Source organism: Brachyistius frenatus, unplaced genomic scaffold (assembly GCF_029030835.1).
Source record: "Brachyistius frenatus isolate BFR_SWC_R1_liver_20210118 unplaced genomic scaffold, ASM2903083v1 Contig_398, whole genome shotgun sequence".
NCBI lineage: Eukaryota > Metazoa > Chordata > Actinopteri > Embiotocidae > Brachyistius > Brachyistius frenatus.
Genome location: NW_027210997.1, coordinates 99,223 through 123,734, shown reverse-complemented (window position 1 = coordinate 123,734; position 24,512 = coordinate 99,223). Strand labels below are relative to the sequence as shown.

The 24,512-nt window shown below is 40.5% G+C and overlaps 2 protein-coding genes across 2 annotated transcripts in view; both read right to left on the bottom strand.

The window, feature by feature from the left end:
• Positions 1-10,166, bottom strand: part of dbr1 (debranching RNA lariats 1) — a 91,300-nt gene extending 81,134 nt beyond the window's left edge. Inside the window, exon 1 of the mRNA XM_069724836.1 lies at positions 10,095-10,166. The gene's annotated coding sequence lies outside the window, so the exon portion shown is untranslated. The remainder of the gene's footprint in view (positions 1-10,094) is intronic.
• kcnh3 (potassium voltage-gated channel, subfamily H (eag-related), member 3) overlaps positions 1-24,512 on the bottom strand; it is a 141,174-nt gene that overhangs the window by 53,525 nt on the left and 63,137 nt on the right. The window lies entirely within an intron of this gene.

Here is a 24,512-nt window from a genome sequence, read left to right as displayed (position 1 = left end):
GAACCACTGGAGGAACCGCTGGAGGAACAGCTGATGGAACCGTTGGAGGAAAAGCTGGAGGAACAGCTTGAGGAACCGCTGGAGGAACAGCTGGAGAAACAGCTGATGGAACCGCTGGGGGAACCGCTGGAGGAACCGCTGGAGGAACAAATGGAAGAACAGCTGGAGGAACAGCTGATGGAACCACTGGAGGAACCGCTGGAGGAACAGCTGGAGGAAAAGCTGGAGGAACCGCTGGAAGAACAGCTGGAGGAACAGCTGATGGTACCGCTGGAGGAACCGCTGGAGGAACAGCTGGAGGAACAGCTGATGGAACCGCTGGAGGAACCACTGGAGGAACAGCTGATGGAACCGCTGGAGGAACCGCTAGAGGAACAGCTGGAGGAACAGCTGGAGGAACAAATGGAGGAACAGCTGATGGAACAGCTGGATGAACAGCTGATGGAACAGCTGGAGGAAAAGCTGGATGAACAGCTGGAGGAACCGCTGGAGGAACAGCTGATGGAACTGCTGGAAGAACAGCTGGAGGAACAGCTGATGGAACCGTTCGAGGAACCGCTAGAGGAACAGCTGGAGGAACAGCTGGATGAACCGCTGGAGGAACCGCTGGAGAAACAGCTGGAGGAACAGCTGGAGGAACCGCTAGAGGAACCGCTGGAGGAAAAGCTGGAGGAAAAGCTGGAGGAACAACTGATGGAACAGCTGATGGAACAGCTACTGGTCTACAGAGCGAGAAAGAATAATTGATCGGATGAAGTAAACACTGTTGAGAGTCATCACAAAACCTTGAAAGATTTTATGAATTGATCCACTCGACCTGAAGTTCCCATCGTGTGTCCATTATCTGCTGTTTACTGACTGCACACACAGCTATGCTGTCTGGCTGTTGAATGGTGGTCAGCAGAGTACAGATGTGTTTGTGTGTGTGTGTGTGTGTGTGTGTGTGTGTGTGTGTGTGTGTGTGTGTGTGTGTGTGTGTGTGTGTGTGTGTGTGTGTGTGTGTGTGTGTGTGTGTGTGTGTGTGTGTGTGTGTGTGTGTGTGTGTGTGTGTGTGTGTGTGTGTGTGTGTGTGTGTGTGTGTGTGTGTGTGTGTGTGTGTGTGTGTGTGTGTGTGTGTGTGTGTGTGTGTGTGTGTGCGTGTGGGATTAAAATAATAAACCAAAGTTCCCATGTTTTTTGTAATGGAGGACCATATACCAACACGGGGCGGCACGGTGGTGCAGTGGTTAGCATGGTCGCCTCACAGTGAAAAGGTTCTGGGTTTGATTCCGGGCCTTCCTGTGTAAGTCTTCAGGTTCTCTGTGTGCCTGCGTGGGTTCTCTCGGTTCTCCAGCTTCCTCCCACCGTCCAGAAACATGCTATCAGGTTCATTGGTGGTTCTACAAATGTCCCTCAGGTGTGAATCAGAGCGTGAACGGTCTTTGTTTCTGTCTGTTGGCCCTGTGATGGACTGGTGACCTGTCCAGGTGAACCCTGCCTTCGCCCCCGTGACCCTGTTCAGGGTGAAGCGGGTATAGATGATGGATGGATGGATACCAATATGACATGATGGGTTTTATACGACAAACTGCGGCGCAGAGGAAAACACCATATTAGGCTTTGAGCTACGCGGCCAACACTTGATATTGTTAGATAAATTCATTGTCAATATGATATTTTCAACATTTCAGCTGGCAATTAAGGAAAATATTTTCCTTTAGGACACAACTATTATTAATCTTCATGAGATAAATCATGTTACAGCAGCACAACAAACACAATATGATGTCCTGCACCAACACAATCTAATTTAGGATCCTAAAATGATCAAGTGGTCGTCGTTAGCTCTTTTCAGTTTTCCCAGTCTGAGTCATGTTTCTCTTCCTTTACTGATCCGGGTCCTTGTCACTCACTTCTAGCTGCATGTGTTCAGATGCACCGCTGTGATTGGTCCTTTGAGTTACTGTTCACAGTTGTTTCTGCCACAATTCTGAATTCAGAGCTGCTTTTTAATGAATGTCTTGCTGTCTGTCTGTTGCTGTTATGTCACTTCCTGTGAGTTCATATGGCGTCGTGACTTCAATTATACATGACAAGTGCTGGATCTGACATTGTGTAAAAATAGCTATTGTTTGTGCGTTTTGTTGTCATTTGTATTCTTGTCTCTGATCAATGTGCACTTATCCACAGTTGATGCTTTTTTTCAGTTTGATTGTCACAATAAAGTGTTTTTATTTGTTGGTTAATAATACAGTATGTTTTGAACTGAGCATGTCATTTATATCTTACACTTCTCAGCTGTGCCTCTTGATTTGACAAATACCTACACCCTTTCAAGTGTAGGAATATCTATGATACTTATAATCTGCTAGATCTGATACCACTGCAACAACTTATTCATGAATATAAATTGAGTTTCAGCCACTGGTTTCCTTATAGGAGCTTGTTGGTTTGAGATTCATCTGTTGTTTCGACTTGGTTTGGTTTTGGATGATTTGGGATTGGTTAGTCAGAACTGGAGAAGATTTGTTTCAGACTAAACTGTTGATGCTGAATGCTGATGTTGATGGTGGTATCCGCAGGGTGCACAGAACCTTTGCACAGTTTCCGGTTTGTAAAAATCACCAACTCGTGAAAACATCACGACTTTTGGCACTGCATTGTTTCTATTTCCCTTCCTGCTGCCCCAGTGGTGGTGGAAAATAACAGTTTTATAGCCACACTATATCAGGCAACATATTTCAAAATTTCAATAAAGCTTGCCCTCTAGGGCAGACAAAAATCAGCAGCTTTTTTAGTTGATACATCTTTGCTATGTATCAACTAAAAAAGTTTTTAAAATAATAAAAAACATTCACAACGGAAGAAAACATCTTTTCTAATTCTTTATTTACCTCTAAGACCTCTCAAAGAGAATTTGCTTAAAGGACATAAATTAGCTGCTGTTCAGACAGACTTACAACAGTGTTATTTGCTAGTATTTGTATAGTTTGTTCACTTTTAATCCAGCGTGTCATACCGACGCGAACGAGGCTGGCAAACCTGACGTCTGAGACGACATTCCAGCGTTTAAAACACACAAAAAGTCGAGTGTATTTGCTGCAATGCATTTGTCTCCTTAGTAACTGCAGGAGTCTGAACCAAATGTCAGCGCATGAAGATCGCAGGGCTGAGTGACTCACGAACACCACCTCACTGTACATGTCACCAAGACCTCAACGCACTTCAGCATGAGGGGAAAAAGCACATTTGATGCATTGATGTCACGATGCTCGTGTGATTTTTATGTAAGACCATCTGATGAGACTGTTGGACGGAGTAAAGCAGGAAACAACATATGATGGACACACCTGACTGGACCATTTGCAGCAGTCAGACTTTTCTGTGTCCTTCTGTTACATGATTGTATGGGTACTATCATAACATGCATGTGTGCACTATGATACACGATACGCAAAGTAAAAGCTGTGTGTGCACTGAAATGCAGCCTTCAGCACCACCGAACCCGGGCAAATAACAAAGCTGCTGCTCCCACTGGACTATAATGTGTTTCTCTGAGTCTCCAGTCTCATCAAGTGTTCAGGAGAAGGATATACCTCTCTTTCTGGGAAACATCTGACAGACTACCTGAACAAAATCATAAATGTCAAATTGTTGAAGCCCGTCTCTGGTGAGGCCTTTTGTCCAGCCAAGATCTAAACTAGCCACTTATAAAATGCTATAGAGCCTCATATAATGTGGCAGTGTTCACAGTTAGTGTTTAGCCCTGTTCTTACTCTTTTGTAAAGTGTTGCTTTACCAGTAAATGCAGGGACAATCAATGGATAAACTCTTAATATGCTTTTCAGTCTCAACTTAAAAGACTTCCGATTTCAGCCATTTAAACTGTCCTATGTCCTCCTAAAGTTCTCACTAAACATTATGACACACCAAAGGATGTGTTGGGACTTCACTAAATGTCAGGATATATGTTTTATATAATGTTTGAATATATAACAAACAAAACAAAAAGATAATAGTAAGACATAATTTGCTTAAATTTAAAAAGATATAAAAATGTTATTTTATTCATTTTTATACCAGAGTATTTATGATCCAAAATAACAAACAAAAAGAGAAATGTATATTTCAGTAAAAATATAATTCACTAAATAAGACAACATTATTGGTTAATAATTGATAAATACCACACAAAAGCCTTAAATACAACAAGTATTTCAAATTACATCTGCAACCAACTGTTAAGATCTGTGACACACTAAAGCTGCAGCTGCTGTTTTAGGGCATTGTGTGAATTTCTAATGAAATGACTGCCATGTATTCTATTTGTTTAAGCCACACAGTCTGAATTGTGGAGGAAAAACTGCATGTGCACCTTAGAGGAAATATTCTTCTTCTATATTTTATCTTGAGTGTGTATGAGTGCAATGGGATGAGAATTTAAATGTCCAGCTCTCCCTGGCTCTTCCTCTCTCACCACCACATCTGCCCTGAAGCACTCATTTCCATTTCTATGAAGTGTTTTGAGAAACTGGCTCTCTTTAACATCAAAGACCAGATCCCAGCTGGTCCAGACCCCTCAAAAAGGCTTAAAAAGTGGAGTGTTGTGTTAGTGTCTTACTACCTGCTCAAAGGTGAGCAGTGATTCCACAGGAACACCGTAGTCATAATTTCTCCTTGTTTGCCATTATTCACAACACGTTGTTAAGTTGCAGTCTAATGATTGTAACAATGCTTAAATACTTGTTGAAGGTTTAGAGGAAAATTGTGGTTATACACAGCAAATTTCTGGAGTGAAATATCCTGGAGTTCAACAAAGAGTTTGATTTTGTGAGTTTATTTTCTAAGTTAGACTCCAGCTTGTGTTCAGAGACTCTCTGGTAATATTCTGGTGTTCATTCTCTGAGTGTTGAGAAGCATCATTCAACACAAATCTGTGTTAACTGCACAGCTTTGTTGCCGTATTAGTATTTCCCAGCATGCCTTAGTTATTTCTTTGTAATTTTTGAAAATAAAGCAACCAAGTTAAATCCAAGTGATGGGCAGAAATTATATTTAGTTTTGTTAAAACATGCTGTTTATTAATATTTCAATGAAGACATAATGATAAATAAAATGAGGCTATCATTCAAAACCACAAGTGTACAAGGGAGGAATGTAACATAAACCAATCACAGTTGCATTATTAAAAATCAGTTAGATTGTAATTTCTCAAAGTTTTCATGCAGCATTAATTGTTGCAGACTGAATATAATTGTTAAATATAAATTAGTGATGAATATGTTGTTATCTTGTTGTCAGTCTGACCTGAAACCTTTATAGTGTGATGACACTTTAACTCCATGAATGTCAAACAATTCACACATTAAAGTGTTGACTATTAACATTGTGAAATAGTTCATATTCAAACAACTCAAGGTTAAAGTAGAATTTACTCATGGGAGTTGAGTTTTAACTCCCAGAGTTCAAGGTTCAACTCCTGAAAAGTGTTAAAAATCAACTCCAAGAGAAGAGTTCCTTCCACTCTGCTTCAGTGAATTCGATGTCTCTCATGTAACAAAGCAAAAAGAGTTGATTTGAACTCAGAGAGTTTATTCAAAAGATGTGAATTTGCTGTGCAGATGTTAATTTAGCACAGCAGGTGTCAAACTCATCCAAAGAAAAGTTCAGCACTGATGCAGCACAACCACTAATATTCTCACTTTCATCCAATGCACTCTTCTTCCTTGTCAAAATCTGGTGTCTACATTACCCACAATGCAGCTCAACTGCCAACATTTCAGCTGGAGAATTGGACATTTTATGTTAGAAGCAGCTAATGTATCGTCGGGCTGCGACCTGGAGCTGAAACGGGCAGCAGGTTGACGAGTTCTGGTGAGCTCACTTCGTTCTAATTCCACACCGCCACATTCTTCAGCCCCGGAGCGACACTCCCTCCAGGCAATGATCATAAATTGTAAGGTGCAGGATCGTCGTCAATCACGCACCTTTTTCCCAGATATACTATGCTGTAAAAAACACCGAGCATCGGCTCTACTTCTCAGAGAAACTCAAGAATACACAATCTCATGCCAGGTCTTTGAAGTGGCTGGTTGATCACTGTGTAGCAGTCGTAACTACATAATCGCCAGTATGTTTTTAAAGCTTTCCACTCTTCTCCTCTGATACCGTCAAGCGGTGCATTTACTGTGACATCTATTACACTGTTGCTCTTTTTTGCACAAAATTAGTGAAGAAATACATGTCAACAGAAGTTGTTGCACAAGTACAGTACAAAGCCTCTGAAAGTTATCATCCTCACAACATCAGTGTTTCCAGAGCAAGCAGTGTCTGAAGATATGTGACTGCTTAATCTTCCTCTGAGATACGATCACATAAAACTGTCTCTGCTGCCTCACCGACGGTTCCTGGAGTGAATGAGCTGTGAGGGTGAATGATTGGAAAAGTACTCTTTCAGCTGTTTCTCCTGTACTTTCATTCTTTGGCTGTCTAGTGATTTCTAAATGCACTTTGCTTGAACAACAAAGTAAGAAGAAAAAAAATGGCCTCAAGCAGCTAGATGCTAGATGCTTTGTATGACTATCTGGTCTTCAGATTCCTGATTTCAGAGAGATGACTTATTTTTTCAAGCAAAACACTTTTTAAACTTCTGCTTTCTAATTTGGAGTGGAGTTCCCACGAGTGGTGTTGGTCATGGCTCCTGATATCTCATGACCGACACCAAACACTGCCTCTCATGGAGAGCCTCAGCAAGGCGTTAGAAATGCAGGGTTTAAAAAATACAATATTTTTCACTGCAGTGAAAACAGGTTTACAACATATTGTATTTTTTAAACCCTCATAACACATTTCTTGTAGATCAACAAAATAAACAGAAGGTAACAGTAAAAATTCCTCTGTGCAATGTCAGTGTGTTCGCTCTTGTTCAGACTTAGTCAAGAGAAAACGAGGGAGGCCAAGGATGCTTCATTTTGATTAACGTAAGTTAAGGCGGACCTGAGACCAACAGACGAGCAGATACTTCAAGTAATAAAATGTCCTCCAAGTGTGGTGGAAAACGTCACTCAAGCAGCTGTAACAGAGTAAACGTTGCTGACTGCAGCCACTGAATCTGCTTACACTAATGATGAACTTGTAATCTATTCATGTCTTTATAACATTGCTGTTAAGTGAAGGCACTTAAGTGATGTTGACAGACTGAGGTGCTCCGTTTGTCAGGTCTGCTTGGTAGAAGGTTGCAGAAGCACTTTTTGTGGTTATAAAATTATGCAGGCTGCTCTGCATTTATCAGCCTCTGCTAGTTACATACATACAGCACAAATGTTGGATATTTGCAAAGCTAATTATTAATTTCCAGAGGGTGTTAGATTTGTGATAGACAGTCGATGTAAGAGCTGCAGCTGAAGAAGAGATGGATCGATCCTGCAAACATGCCTGAAGGCAAAGCAGCTGCCCAGCGTTGATGAAGTATCTCACTGGTTGGGCAACAACTGGAGATGATTACAGGATTGGACTGTGTGTGTGTGTGTGTGTGTGTGTGTGTGTGTGTGTGTGTGTGTGTGTGTGTGTGTGTGTGTGTGTGTGTGTGTGTGTGTGTGCGCGCGCATGTGTCAGTGTATGTGAATAAGAAAGAGAGATGTGAAGGCTTTGCTTGTGCTGCTTGTATTGATTGTTGAGCTACCATGTTACTGGATTACCAGAGCTCGCCAACCAAGTTGTGATTGGATCATTCCTCCACCCCCCTAACTTGTGATTGGATTGCACGACATCTAGTCAGCTTGAAGTGATTCAGAAAATGTAGAGGTAAACAAACAGACTGAAATGGTAACCAAGATTACAGACTTTTATATGTATTCCACACCCACCGTTGTCATGGCCCTGGTCGCCATCGGTGCCCCTCAGAGTGGAAGACAGTTGGACCAGTTGGTACCACCTGTTTGGTACCAGTACAATAGTTTGAAAGCATGTGCACATGCATCTGCATTTGCATAACAGCCAATCAGAACAAGGTCTTGCTGAAATGGTCTGTGTTTGGCTTAAAGTTGCCCTGACAAGCTACATTTTATAGAATACATTCAGCTTTCGGCTTTACACAAAACAAAGTTCTCAAGGAGTGTCCCGTGTGGAAGACAGGGTCGATCCAACCTTTGTTAAATGGATCCATATCTCCCCTACAAAGCCTAATCTACTTCCAATCATGTAATGTAAGTCAAAGAAACCCCATTGCACTCCATGAAAACATTGCAATCACCTCCCACTGTGCCACGAGGACGTGAACTGAGGTTGCACAAACGAATTAAATGCAGCCAGCAGTTTCAGTTAATGATGTGACAGCACTTGTCAAGAAGTGGTTTTAGTTTAAAGGATGGGCCCAGAACCTTTGTAAAAACCCCTGGCAGAAATATTATGGACCTACAAAGAGCTGGAAGGGGCTTAAACATGCAAAACTGCAGAGCTGGTTTAATAATGTCAGTGGGATGAGCAATCTTTTCACTTTACAGGGACTTGACAGTCTCCAATGATACATTTCTCTCTTTCGTTATTGTCTACATCTGAGACAATAACACCCTTTGTATGGTCTTTGAAATATAAATCCCTTCCTATTAAAACTTGTGTATATTTGTATGAAAAAATTTAAATGATGCATTACTCAGGCTTTGATGCGCAAGCAACACAACAGGAGGAACAGTAGATGACCTGATCTGAGACAGAAAGCTGAGTTATGTACAACCCCGTTTCCCAAAAAGTTGCCACGTTGTGCAAGATGTAAATATAAAAAAATGCGATTATTTGCAATTCATGTACTGTCGTATTTTTTCAGAAAACAAGTTGTTCAATTATCAAATAAATATGGGTTTACATCATTTGCAAATCAACACATTCTGTAGTATTTATATTTTATACATCAACTCCTTGTATGTCTTTTTGTTGTGTATTTTCCAGTTAAACCTGTCCAAGCTTTTCTTTTTCGCACGACACACATGCAGAATATAGTCGCAGCGCCATTAACTGAAACAGGAGGCCCCTTCATGTTCGACAGAGGTAGAAAAATGCTGCCTCCAGTTTCCAGTCGACGGACACTGTCAGATTTTAAAACAATGGCTACAAATCTAATTCAGATAACATTAGCTCTGTGGATCCATTTTTAATGTGCAGATGACTGCTTTTAAAATGAGAGTAAAACAATACATATATATATATATATATATATATGTGTATATATATATATACAAGATAGTGGAAGATAGTGACCGATGACTTTCTTGGTAGGGTACTGTTTACCACTAATTTTTTATTTTTGTTACGAGCCATGTTTCGTTAAAGCCTGTGTAAAGTTCATTTGTTTCAATGTACCGGTCGGCACCTGCGGCTTACAGACATGTGCGGCTTATTTATGTTCAAAATAATTATTTTTTTTAAATAATAAATTTTATATTCAGGTGTGCTCAATAGTCCGGAAATTACAGTATATAAATTGAATCATATCTGTGACTACTATTTTTAAAATACTGATTAGGAACACAGTAACACTTTATTCCAACCAACAGCACAGCTGCAACTGTACAGGTGTAACTCCTTCAGCCTGCAGCAGAAACTCATCAGCTGCACAGCTGACTAACACAAGATACAGCTCTCACAGTAGCTCACTAACACTAGATAGAGCTCTCAGTAGCTCACTAACACTAGATAGAGCTCTCACAGTAGCTCACTAACACAAAATAGAGCTCTCACGGTAGCTCACTAACACTAGATAGAGCTCTCACGGTAGCTCACTAACACTAGATAGAGCTCTCACGGTAGCTCACTAACACTAGATAGAGCTCTCACGGTAGCTCACTAAAACTAGATAGAGCTCTCACATTAGCTCACTAACACTAGATAGAGCTCTCACGGTAGCTCACTAACACAAGATAGAGCTCTTACAGTAGCTCACTAACACAAGATAGAGCTCTTACAGTAGCTCACTAACACTAGATAGAGCTCTTACATTAGCTCACTAACACTAGATAGAGCTCTCACAGTAGCTCACTAACACTAGATAGAGCTCTCACAGTAGCTCACTAACACTAGATAGCTTCATCCTGTTCACTTACTATAAACACACACTTTCACACTTCACACACTCACGCAAACACACACACACACTCACACACACACACACACACACACACACACACACACACACACACACACACACACACACACACACACACACACACACACACACACACACACACACACACGGTTCTTTCCCTTTCCTGGTACTTTGATGCCTCCCTCATTCCTGCTCTTCTCATCATTATGTCTTTGGTCTGCTGCTGATATGCAGCGAGCTGCAGCATATATGTCTGATTAATACTCATCAGGTTTGGTAGGTGATTAGTTATTACTCTGGTCAACCAAGTGCTTATGTGCTCCATTTGTGCATCAGAATGCTCCTTTACACAGATTTAACACGTGAGATAGAGCAAACTGTCATTATGAAGAAATGAGCGTATTCACATTTATATTTCTCTAGAAAAACATTTTACTTTTGATTTCATGTGTCTGCGATGGGTTTTCTCTGGCCAGTGTGTTGGATAGACTGTCTGGATGCTAGTTATAGGCTGTCTGGTAATCAGGGTCCCTTCAAAGGCACTTTGAAGGGCAGCAGCTTTGAAAGGTGGAAATAGTGAGGGTTGTTTACGTGTGTGCGTATGTGTGTCCTGAGGCAGCGTTATATAACACCAGGGCACCTTCATTTACTACTGTGGCAGATTAAGAAGACATAATGGTGAGCCTCTTCACTGCCGTGTTCGTAAGTAGTCTGTAGTATTCACAGATTTAATGGAGGGGGATTAATGGTGGTTTATGGCACACTCGGTAACAAACATGCAGCGTCGACCCGAGATGGCACCTGAATGAACAGACTTAACGAGCAGCAGACAAATATCAACCCTTGTTTGGGATCAATTCAAGTTTTAAAGCACTGGTCCTGATTTTGTGTTTGAGGAAAAAAGGGAGAGAGAGCATGCTAGAACAAATATGTGACAGGAAGAAGTGGATACCAGGACAGTATAAAGAGGCTGTAAGAAAGCAAACACGTGCAGACAATAGAGAGAAGAGACTGAAAATCAAAGAGACATGAAGCCACTCTACTGGAGCTCACTGATTGCTTTCTCCTTTCAAGTCTCAACCTTATTTTGCTTCACAAACTTCCCTGTGTGGAGCAAATCTCCATCCACACAGGTTTTCAGATGAAAGGGGACAAAAGTTCGGGACAGAACAATCTACTTGTGGCATTGAGGGTACCTGAGGTTTGTGAGAAAGACTCATTTTCATTGTTTTTGCAGTCATCTCCTTTCTTTGTATTCAAGTTAACAACTAGAGTCAGACCCAAGGGACTCTCAACTCTGGCATCAATCAAGACCAATCTGGTTGTTTTTGAAGAATATTTGCAGAAAAGTAACCAAACCAACCTGATGAAATAACCAAATAAATGATCAAATAAAATAACCAGTGGGCAGTTTTTTTTTAATGGACTTTGTTAGTCATTCTCAACACCAGAAGAAATTCACTCAGCATGAGTCCCTTTTTGTTCCAACAGAAGACAGAAATCCTTAACAATCCCCTCCAGTGAAAATCAACTTCTTAACCTGCCCAAAACACGAGTGACTGTTTTAACTTTGCTTCTACATTAAATGATATTGCTCCTCTTAAAATCAAATCCAAGCCCTTGCAAAGAAAACAGCCTTGGATAAGTCATGATATTCGACAACTTAAATCTGAATGTAGGAAAACAGAACAGAGATGGAAGAAAACTGGTTTTCAGGCACACTTTGGCCGTGAGGGAGTTGATTGGCCGTTACAATAACACGGTTAAAAATGCTGGATGACAATATTTCTCTGCACTTATCTCTGCCCATCAACATAACCCAAGGTTTTTAATTCAGCACTGTTGATCGGCTTTTAAATCCATCTTCTCTGCTGCTTCTCTGCTGAAAGTGATGCCGACTGTGAAAAGTTCTTAACTTATTTCATTGATAAAGTAGAGTCAATCAGAGCCACCATCATCCCTACTGCCACACTTTCTAATGACAATCACTTACTACACAGCACAATAAGTCAATTTCCTCTCAGTTTCAGTTTCCCCAGACCTCCTCTCCTCGTGTCCTGTCATTCCCCTGTGTATTTGTTGTTGTCTGCCATGTGCTTTGTGTTTTGTTCTGGTTCCTCCTCTCCCCGCCTCCAGTCACCTCCCAGGGCCACGCCCCTCATCAGTCTGAGCAGCTGCCACCAATCCGGCTGATCACCACCTGCCGGTTCTTCATCTCCATTAATCACCTCCCGACACAACCCTGGTCCTGCAGCCCTGAGGTGTCGGTCCACACGGTCTCTGTTTGAATACAGACTTTAAGGTACAAAAATCTATGTTGGATTTTGTTGGATGAAAAAGGCATGAGGTGATAAAGTGTGAACAATAAAACTGCAAATCAATTCATCATCTGCTGCACTGCAGGTTCATCCAGCCATGTGATAAGGGCTTTAAATCAAGCCTTTGCCATTGGTTGGTGTGTGTGTGTGTGTGTGTGTGTGTGTGTGTGTGTGTGTGTGTGTGTGTGTGTGTGTGTGTGTGTGTGTGTGTGTGTGTGTATGGCTGCGTTTGTGGTTGATGGTGACCTTGCCTGCAAGGACAGATTCAACTGGTGGCACCCGGTTCCGCTCTTTGACCTCAAGCTGAACCTTTCCTACAGCTCACGCTTCACTCCTCTGGTTAATTCTAGCTGTCACTGGGAATGTGTGTATAGATGGATCATGTGTGCCCCTGGTTTAGGCCAATGCTAGCTGTGGAAGGGTCCCTAGAGATTCTTGCTTGTAGGCAGACTGCAAATGAAACGGGCAAATGGAAAAAGACTGGTTATATTGAGACTTAGCGACTGGCTTTCATTTCTGCATCATTATTAAAACAACCAATTTATTTTGGACTTTCAAAAAATAAGAAGCATCAAGTACATTTAGTAATTTATCATATTTACAACTTTTCTATATAAATTTGAAACCAGATCAGGCTTAGGCCTTTGTTCTGGTTAAAACATCACTTACATTCAAATAGCACTTTACAGAGAACATCAGAGGTCATGATAAAAGTATAGACAAACATAATGACCTGAATAAAAAAAACAAAAACCTTCAAATGAAGCATTTATTTTGCAGTCCCTCCTGCAGGTGCTTCTACTTTAGATACCATCACCCTGCTTCAAGTGGGTAGCGGCTACTTTCAATCTATAAAGCTGCAGTTTTATTAAACTCCAGAGTTTTTGAGGTGTTTTTTGTTTGTTTTTGTTATAAGATTCTTTTATCGGTGCCACAATTTCAGAAATCATGATAGATAGAGTTGCACTACTCTTCATAAGTACACACCCACATAAACATATCGTCCGTCCAAACAGAAAAAGATGCACCAATGTGGTCCAACTGGGCTTCAAGGCAAAAGCCCATCAGCCTCCAGTGAGAGACGTTGACAGCAGCAAAAATAGCAGCCTCAATAAGTTGCTGTCATAGTCGTCTCCCTCTGGCACAGGTGTTCATTTGTCCGAGTTGCACTACTTAATGTAAAAGAAAGATTTTTCTGTATTAAACTATGTCTTTTTATATGCAGATCTTTATCTTCAGCAAAAATAATCTGAAGAAGGATGAAATACTGCCCGTGGTTGGAATAACATTTGGCATTCCAAGTATGCACAGACAAGTTATATTTATAAGTCATTTGCAAGCGTCACCAGAGACGCTGTTATAATTTATTACTGTGATATATTTTTTCCACTTCTGGAGGACCAAGAGCGAAGCCTGATGTTTAATTGTACTTTATCTCACAATGCAGCATATAAACAGTGATGCATGTTTGAATGAATCATGCTGATAAGAAACGCATCGGCTCATCACAGTCTAAACACACATTCAAACAAACGGTGTCGCATATTCTTTATGAGGACTGAACAGTGGAGGAGCTGGTTAAACGACTGGGCAACCAAAGAAGAATCGAACCACCACTGTGACAGCTGACAAACTCTGTGTGTGCGCCTTCTGCCAGCAGCTCTGTGTCTCAAAGATACCGGGCAATGTTGCCAGGCGACAGGTACCAATTGTGCTGCGTTTCCTTGGAGACAGTCGGGAAGGTGGGGCTTTGATGAGAAGAACACAGTGTTTTCTAACTCACTCACACACACACACGCACACACACTGCATGAAACAACGAACTACATGAGAGTTTGCAGCAGTGGATCTGAATGGTGCCCGATCTCCTCATGACATGCACACGCATGTAACCATGACTATGACCAAATTTTCATACATTATATTTGCTTAACTTTAGTATTACATATTATTAAACATCAACATACACTACTAATGATGCACAGCTTTAATTTAAAATATAAAGCTGAGGTTATTGCTTGGACATGGAAGAGCTAATTGCAACACGCTCATTAGCAGCCGAGGAGGAGTCTGATGTGGAATATTTAATTGCACTGACTGACTGTTAAAGAGTCATTTTGTGCATTTCCTGCATCACAGCAAGAAATTGTCTTGGCAATGTAAATGATAAGGAATTAATGATGATGATGTTTGAATGTGACTTTCTTTTTAGTAAGTATACAGAAGTTGTAAAATCCTCAAGCACAAGAGCAGAAAACTGTTGAGGGGTGAGGAATTACATGGTTCTTGCACAGGTTTGTGGACTATGGACTGACAGCTATGATTGGAGGGACATGTTAGCATACATATTGGGGCACTGCCTCCATCTGCCTTCTGTTGAACTCATTTCCAGAGCTGCCTACTTTCTTCCTTTCCTTCGTGTCTTTTCTCGCATGCTGCCACAACTCGCACATCTGACCCTCACCATGATGTTGTTTAGCTGACACTTGAGTCAATGAGTGGACATGCAGAGCTGGTGAGATGGGGTCAGTGTGATCCTCTCTGTTTGCATTTGAATGCATCATTTGAATGCATGCCCAAATGATGCATTCAAATGATGCATTCAAATGATGCATTCAAATGATGCTGGATGAATGTAATGAGCTAAAAGCAAAAACATTTTGTAAAGCATGAGCCAATCTGGACAAGATAGTTCTATACTCTGCTGCTCTGTTCATAGGAATGTTTTTACTTTTTGCATACTGAATATTTATATTTCCTCCAAAATTTCACTTGAATGGCAGTTTGAATGTTGAATAAAAAGTGAGATTGTGTTGATATTTTAGCTTCACTCAAAACTAAGTGCGTACAGTTACAATGCGAGCCCTTCTGAAATCTTCTGAAGTGTGTTAATCGGCCTGCGTCAGCTCTCACACTCCAACTGCCCTGTTTCTCTGTATCTGTTGAACAACAGTGAGTAGAAAGAGTCCTGTGGTGAAGTTGGAATATCACAGTATCACTTTTGTGTCACTGAATATATTATTGAACCCTTTTAAATAGTTCAGTCTGGCTCTGAAGCAAATAAAGATTCTGGTTAGGGAAATTCACCTCAAAAAAAACCTCAACAGCATGAAAAAATACATCAAATTGGATGACAGAGAAGTTTGAGGGTACAGGTCAAGTGTGTGTGTGAGTCCATGCAAGCAAATGCTAGCTCAAATACCTGGAAATAGTAGTATGAGAAAAAAAGAAAACAGAAGTAGGTGGCAGAGCAACACATGGCTTTCCACATCCAGTATCCTTTCTCTGGAAGGAAGAGCAGTTCGGTCTTGTGGAGGTTGATTTCCAGGTGGTGTGAGGACATCCACTGAGAGATGTCAGGACATGTAGATTTACTACTGTGAACTAACATTTATGCTTGTACAAACTCTTCATTGCTCCTAATTGTAAATGTACAGGGACAAAAAATGCAGAAGAGAAACTGTAGGAAAAATAGCAGAAATCTTAAGTTTGTGCTAATTTCTGAAATCAGTCAAGGTCTTAACAATCGAATAGCGTTTCCAAGGGGACATGTAAAGCTACCACTAATGTGTGTACACTGATTATTTAGGACCAATAAAAGAGACTTGAGATTTCAGAGGTAAAATTCATGCAAATAATCCAAATAAAACAGAGCTGAAAGATAAAGAATGTCAGATATTTAACACTGTAAAGTCCTTTTGAGACAAACTTATCATTATGGGAAGCATAAATGAGATATATTTAACTTGGTTTAACGGCATAATACATAAGCACTCATATGTTGTGCATGTGAAAAGTGAACAGCGGGAGCGCCCCGGTATCACGCCTCGACAGGCCAAAGCGAGGCCATCTCACGTTTTGCTGTAGTGGACAGGCGTGTCTATTTCACACTTTGCCGTGATACTGGCGTGAGAGATGATGCTCGAGAGGAAGAGGTAGTCTGGGAAAGAGAATATTATGGTAAGTGTATGCACGATTGCAAAATAGGTTCTAATAGTGTATGTGGCAGCATATTGTGGTGTACAAGTCAGATTGTACTGAATGATGTTTCACACAAGCAGCCTGCAGAGTTTTCAACCTGTGTATCGAAGAACTTGAGCCTGTTAAACCAACCAGCTTTATTCTTTGCCAACAGCATCAGTCCTACATAAATAATAAATGAAATGTTTTCAAGTTTTGCTTTTACTGGATCCACTGGATTACTTAGTTCCAAACAATGTACTGATCTGCTGCGGCCATTTATGATCCCCGCCGGCTGTTCATACTTCACCCAAGCAGAAAGACGCCTGGAATCTCTGGAAGCTAAGAAACAAAGCCAAATCAGAGTTTGTCCAAGACTGATGGGAGGCAAAATGAGAAGCAGCACAAGGAGTGACGGGGAAGAGAAAAGCATATGAGCGATCTAACAACATCTATTTACCTTAAAAAGCAAGTCAGATTAAAACAAACACATGAAAACTATGGTGCCAATTCCCCCAAGATTCATTTCTATTAAATATTGAGGGTATTCGCTGCCTCTGCATCGAGCAGTGCTTACTGATAGGCCTATCAAAGACATCTTACTATACAGTGTCTTTCAACCTTATCAGCCTGTTCCCTCAGACAAGAGTAGCTGAGGCAATAAGTGGTGCAGCGCTGTGGGCTAGTGTGGCGACACTCAGCTGTGACAGACTCATTGAGCACGGCGTGGTGTTTTCCTGATGTAATTCTCTGATGAAAAACACAGTTTGAGAAATCGCTTGTGGGGCACAGCAAGGAAGCCCGAGGAGGCAATAAAACAGAGAGGAGGTCTTTAAAAAAGACAGATTGAGAGACTAAGCGTGTCAGTTAGCGACTGGCGGAGAAATGGAAATGAAACATGAACAGTGCAGTGGGAATCTAAAACTGATTTTCAAGAATTGTAAGCATGATGGTTGATCTGGACTCGTGTGATTGTTGTGTATATGTGCATGTTGCATTTGCATGTGTGTTCATAGACAGGATGAGCACATACAGTATAGCATCTGTCCATCAGCTACCAGATCCAGTTTACAGTCAGGCAAAGCTCATCAGAAAATCCCTCAACTCCCACGAGATCATAAAAATTCAAGTGGTTTGCCTTTACATTCATAACTGACTGTCAATTGTAACCGTTGTCCCTTCCATGGAGCACGACCACAATACAGGATCAATTACTAACCCAAATCAACAGAGGACAGATTTACAATTGGTACCGGTTTCTGATTGGTCAGACCCGTGACTCTTGATATTTGAACACCATTCAAACATTCATTCCAACAATAATGTCTGTGTTGGTTTTGCATGACTCTTGTCTGTGCATCCTTACATCTGCTTCGTGCTGAATCGATTGAATTGATTAGTTGGTCAAGTTAATTAGCACCATTTTGATCATCTAATCAATTCCCTTTTTAAAGTATAAATATATGATTATAATTACAAGTTATCTGTCTGTCTATAATACAGAAGCTAAAAGACAGTAGAGTTGTCAGGCAAGACAGATTCAAGAATTTATTCCTGGCACCTTCCAAAGGAGAGCAAGGATATGAAGAGTGTGTTAATGAGCACACAAAGCTAAGCAATCATACTGTCTGCTTACAGTGTCAGAGACCTGTTTGTTAAAAGGAAACAGGACTTAGCCTGTCCACAGCGCTGGCAGCACAGAAAGTGGACACGAAAATCTCTGCAAAAGGACTGCGCTTCAAAAATCACCAGTATCATAATTGCAAGCCAGCTCTCAGCCACATGCTGTGAAAATGTACCCAAAATTATCTTTGTGAATCAATGAACTCTGCAAAATGTTTACTTTAACACATTGGCAGAGGAAGAACTCAAGCATGAGAAAAAACAAAAGTACACTCAGTAGAGTTCTTTCGTCACCTCATCCTCAACAAGAGGATTTAGAAGACGAGAGAGACGGGTGCTTTAGTCGTATGAAAATGGTGATTTGATTAACTCCTTTACAGTAAATGTGACCATAAGACATTGAAAGGGTTGATGAAAAGGGTTCTATACCAAAATGTACATCTGACCAGACAAATCACGACCACAACATTTCATATGCAGTGCCTGCAGCAGAGAACAGTGATGCAGGAGAATCATTTTATAGAATCATTAGCCTAGAATACACGCAATTGTCATTTAAAGTAACCTGGTTTTTTATTTTAACAACATTTGGTTTGACATTGCATGTCAAGATAAACCTACTGGAATTATCGCCCTGTCCTAACCATCCATTATCTATACCAACTTTATCCTGAACAGGGTCACGAGGGGGGGGGGGGGGGGCTGGAAGGCTACACAGCGCCAACACATAGAGACAGATGGAAACCAACACCATTCAACCCTTTGTAAAATCACCAAATAACCTGAGATGCATGTTTTTGGATGATGAGAGGAAACCAGAGTATCCAGAGAGAACCCACGGAGAACATGCAAACTCCACACAGAAAGCCCGGATTCTAACCCAGAACCTTTTCGCTGTGAGGCAACGATGCTAACCACTGCACCACTGCTCTATCCTTTTAAATCCAATTCAGGAGGATGAGCCTTTTATATCTAAACACAGCATAACGGTATTAAAGTTCAACAACCAGCCCAAAGTGTATTTTGCCTCTAAAATTAAATAAAGGTAATAGGTTGGAAACAGCCAGATCTGGAAGTACTGGACAACAAAAATATTTAAAGGATAAGAAGTTGTGTTGAAATTTAACTTTAATTCAGCTGATGTTTATTGTTCAAAACTATTTGAAAAAACTTCACACAATTTGGATTCAATCCAAATTTTTACTTTGAATTAAGTTTGAGTTTAAAATTTTACGTATTAACGATACATTCCAAAAGGTTGAGCCTGCAGCATGAGACCAGCATTTTTAAATATTTTATTTACTATTATTTTAAAGCCGGTTTCTTGTTTATTGTGGGTGGAATGGTATTTGCATTTGTATTAATGTAATATCAGTCACTCAGCAGAGAACGCCTGACAGTAAACTGACCACTTGTATGACCCGCATTTTCCACGAAGATGGTCCGTCACATCGCACATGCAAAACTGATTTGTTCCATCCGCTGCACGGCTTCACAGATTGGGAGAAGGCAAGGATTTTGTTTTCCTGTTTTTACTTTCAGATTCCATAATTTTTCTTGATTTTTGTGCTTTTAGCGGGTAAACAATTGAATAATGTCTTATTTTCTCCCTTTTGTGTTTATTGTTGTTATTTTACTTTATGCTATCCTCAGGACAAAGGTATTAGAACTTGCCGTCTTTTAGTTAAAAAAACATTTATCCTCCTAATTGAACGTAACTATTTCATATGCAGTGCCTGCAGCAGAGAACTTGTCCCAAGACAAGGGGATGATGTAGTAATGTGATAGACTAGTGGGCGTATATGCACAGGGTGTTTTATTTTGAAATTGGACGAGATGTTCTATGTTCTCTTCTGTCTGACTTTGTGCCAGATGATTTGCTTTGTGCAGATTAACGCACTCTCCGTCACGTTTCTGTGTTTTTCTGTGTTTTTCTGTGTTCTCTATGTTTAGCGCAGCGGAGCGAGCTAAAGGTAAAGGCTCGTACTAACCTTGAATTTTTTGTGGTGCTGTGACTGAAGTGTTTTAGATGGAGAACCTTGAAGCCCGGAAGCTGTATTGGTGGACGTTCAAAGAAAGGTCACATTATGGCAGAGAGGAAAAAAACATCTGACCTTTGCATCAGTGTCTGGCGATGATTGTGGTCTGCTGAGGACAAAATAGTTAAAACAGCAGCCTTGTCCTACAGACACATTTTATTTTATGAACTCTATATACATTTTATAAAAGCATTAAATTTACTTTTATATTTCCTATTGATGAATGCTGACCTGCCAGCTTGACTAAATAAGATACAAATATTTATATGATAACATTTGAACCAATTTAGATAAAATCAAAAAAAATGTAAGTTGTCAAAGTTTAAAATTGTGTTACTGTAGATATATAATTAGAAACCGGATTGACCTTGATGTCCATAAAAGAAAGTGCATGACTATGATCTCTTGTTTGTGTTCAGTCCTTGACGGTATTAAAGGTGCTCTGGTGTTAAAAAATGCTCTCCACTGCACTCATTGTCAGACGATGGACGGTTTAAACAAAGTATTTTTTTTAAAAATGCAGCAGAACCAGAGATCTTTTTCACCGTCAAAACCAACACTGAAACTCAACCACCAAAAGGTTGGTCAGATATTTGGCTGCTAGAATAGCTGCTCTATGCAGGCTATGTCTGGCATGAGACTTCTTTCCATCAAAGATACTGTCAAGATGTGCTTGAGCATTTTCATCCCTGTCCACCAAGAAGGGTGAGAAACCTGATAGATGAATGAATGGATGAATATGCAGCGTGATTATGTCAAAGTATCCCTGTATGGAGATCTTGAAAACAAACTTTTTAAACCACTCATATAGACAAATAAGTGTTTTGGAAAGCTGCTGCAGGCTTGCGACAAATTTCACAGATTTGTGTCTCTTCTTTTCCCCAAATCTCTACAACACAGGTGGAGAATTAAATTTAGCTGACACATAGGACCACGATAGCCAAATGAATTGCAGATACGCCAGGTTGAAATATACTGTAAGGACCTTTTAAGTACTTGCATGTCAACGTAAGCTAGTAAATGATGTAGCAAAAGGATATTTATAAATGAAAATTGGATTTAAAAATGTCTACACTATTCAGGTGATAAAAAGGTGATGGGTGCAAACAGTGTAATTTCTGATATAACAAGATTTAAATGATGGATCCAAAATGGAGGGGTTGTCAATAAACCCTCTAAATAATAACAAGCACCTGCTTGCTCTTTAGCAACAATTTGGGGGTTTACAACACTTTGACATGTGGACAGGAGAACCCTGGCATTAAACCACCAACCGTATGATTAATACATGAAGTGTAATCGCTGCAGAGCTACAGTACGAGAAGACACAGCTTTTAGCGTGAAAACAACAAACAGTGTATCCTGTGCTGTCTACTGATGGATTGGAAAGAGAGCGGCAATAGATGCAGCAGGGGAGATGAGGAGAGAAGAAAGTGAGAGATTAAATGGTGGGGAGTCAAAGGAGAGGGTCACAGCCCTCCTCTCACCCCAGAGCTCCTACAGCATTCACCACAGATGACCATCACACTCTACTCATGGCTGCGTTGAATAATTGACCGATGAGCTGATACCTTTCTCAGGACGTGAGGTGAATAACCCACAAGGCAATCTCATCCGGATTCCTTCATACCCATGAAGTCACATTATACAGGTATCATGAGCCATCTTAGATTCAGTGACCAGGAGCTGCCAGTCTGTAGACAGAACCGTGAAAAAGAACAGTGCAGTAGTCACTACAAATAGATGTACTAGGAGGATATTTTATAGATATTTGGGTGAAAATGTAATATATGGTAAGTAAACAATTATTATCAAATTCAGTGTGAATAGCATACCAACACATAGTTAAATTTCTGTTTGTGCACCCATTCCATATCCTTGTGTAGACACAGTGTGCAGCCTCTGGGACACCCTGCAACCAGTCCTAAAAGAGCTTCAGCTTTCTTTCCCAAAAGAGGCACATTTGGAGCAAACCGTTAGTGTAAGAATGTTTTGATTATATCTGCACGTGAGAAATTTAGATCTAAACTTTGCTCTCTGTTCTACATTCACATACTGTAAACCAACATTTTGTCAATTGTATTTTGAGCTTATTGTCAATGGTTATTAAGTTGGAGCTGATGAAAATTTGTTGCTTTTTAAGCACACCTTCTCATTATATATTCCTCTCACTTCACCAGTTAGCCTGAGCTGCATTTCAATTCAATTCAATTTTATTTATATAGCGCCAAATCACAACACAGGTTATTTTATGGCACTTAACACATTAAAGTCTTTACAGCAAGACTTTACAATATTATACAGAGAAACCAACAATTCAACAATTCAACAATTCCCACATAAGCTAGGAGGGGAAAAAAACCTCCTCTTTAAGGGAGAAAAACCTCCAACAGAGGGAAGAAAAACTCCCTTTAACAGGAAGAAACCTCCGACAGAACCAGGATCAGAGGTGGGCGGAGCATCTGTTAACAGAACCAGGATCAGAGGTGGGCGGAGCATCTGTTAACAGAACCAGGATCAGAGGGGGGCAGAGCATCTGTTAACAGAACCAGGATCAGAGGTGGGCGGAGCATCTGCCTCGACCGGTTGGAGTGAGAGGAGAGCAGAGAGAGAAAAGGAAAGCATAGAGATACAAGACATGAACTGTTGGTGGGCCGACAATCACTTTTGCTTGTGTTCACCAAAATACCAAACATACAGATGAATATAGGGTCCTAAATCTTAGCACAGTCAACAATACAGTGAGAGTCATGTTGTCAAGGCTGCTACACCTGTTTAAATCAGGTGGTGTGTTACTAGTAGCTGCTTCTGCATCAATGAGACCCTGATGCTGAAGCATAAATGAAACGTAATAGCAAATCAGCTGATGCAAACACGAGTCATGACTGAATTAATGCTTCTCTTATGGCTTTTAAATAAACAAACAGTAATGAGTCATATAGGAAACAAAAGGAGAGAGTAATACAGAAGGTACAACACAGCTCAGAACAAGCATACTAAGTAGAGAATACAACAGCATACAACATAGAGCATTAAATATTTATTAGGTGGAGAACGTGGACACATGGGAAGCAAGAGAGGGAGTATTTCGTGAGCAGCATGCCACATGTGCATGAATGTGCTTCAGTTTCTCTCCTACTTGGGTTCCTGTGTGCATGAATGAGAGTCACTGTGCCACACTGAGGCTAAGCCACACTTCTTTTTTTTGCACGTCAGACTATACATTATGTTTCCAGACTGTTTTTGTACAGCTTTTCTTCCAAATTAAAATCCCTGAACAGTAACAGCTAATGCTTTTATTCTGCATTTTCTTTTGGTCGGCACACAGAAATAAAACCATGGATCCGACCATCTGATCAGGAGTTCACTATTTTCAAGGGAGCTTAAATTACAAATGAGTTGAAAACATTTACATTGTTTTTGTTTTTTTCACTTTTTCATGCCATTCAACAAAAATTACAAAGGATGCCAGTGTTTTAAAATTGATCCACTCCAGTGACCATTTTTGGAAGTCTTTGGTGTGAAAATCCAGTCTAGTGTGGACTGGCAAAAACTGGGACCAAAACACACACATTTTCAAAAATGTCTTGGTAATTTTGGACATACTCTGTCTTACATATTCCACAGAAGTAAATATAGCAAGAAGAATCAAAACATAAAGGAGCGGGGGAATATGTGAGTGAGAAAATTTTTAAAAAAAAGTCTATATCGGGGTAATGAGCTCAAAGGGCAAATGAGAAGAGGGAAGGATACGGGTTTAGGGCTTCATGCGACTGTGCAGATCAGCTTGATCCACATATGATAGTTACAGAGTAAAGAGAAGGGAGAATTCAGAACAGAATGATACAATACAAAAGGACAGAATGAAAGATGGAGAAGGAAGGAGAGCATGAAGAGATTAGGGAGAAAGAGAAAGAAATGGTAGAAGGCAAGAATCATTTTGAAATGCACATCAAACTATGAGATGAGAACAGTAAAAACTAAATAGCAACAAATTGCTAGAAATGAACTGAAAAACTGAACCCACTAGTAATCTTTGGAAAATGACATGTTGGAAATCTAGTCTAAGGAGTGTGCAGTCGTCCTGCTGGAGAACTGCCCTTCTCCTGTTTTGTTATTCACTCTCTCCTTCTCGCTTTCAATCCTATTTTCAGTCTGTCTGCTCATCTCTCACCCTCTCTGGCTCAATCTCTCCCTGTGCCAGTGTTAATTTGCCCTCGCATTGTGTGGCTCAGCATCGACCTCTGGGGACAATCGTGCTAAGAACAGGTGGTTTCTAATATCACACACAGACACACAACAAACACATACATGCATAGTTCATTTTACCAGTCCGGAAAACGTCCAAACACATGCAAACATATTGGGCATAATGTGCTCATTTGTGGTAACAGGGACAAGCTGTGTGTGTTTATGGATATTGAATTCTGACAGACAGATTATTTGTGGGATTTTGCAAGAAGCTATAGAAGGAGAAAATCCCGAAAATGTGCTCTT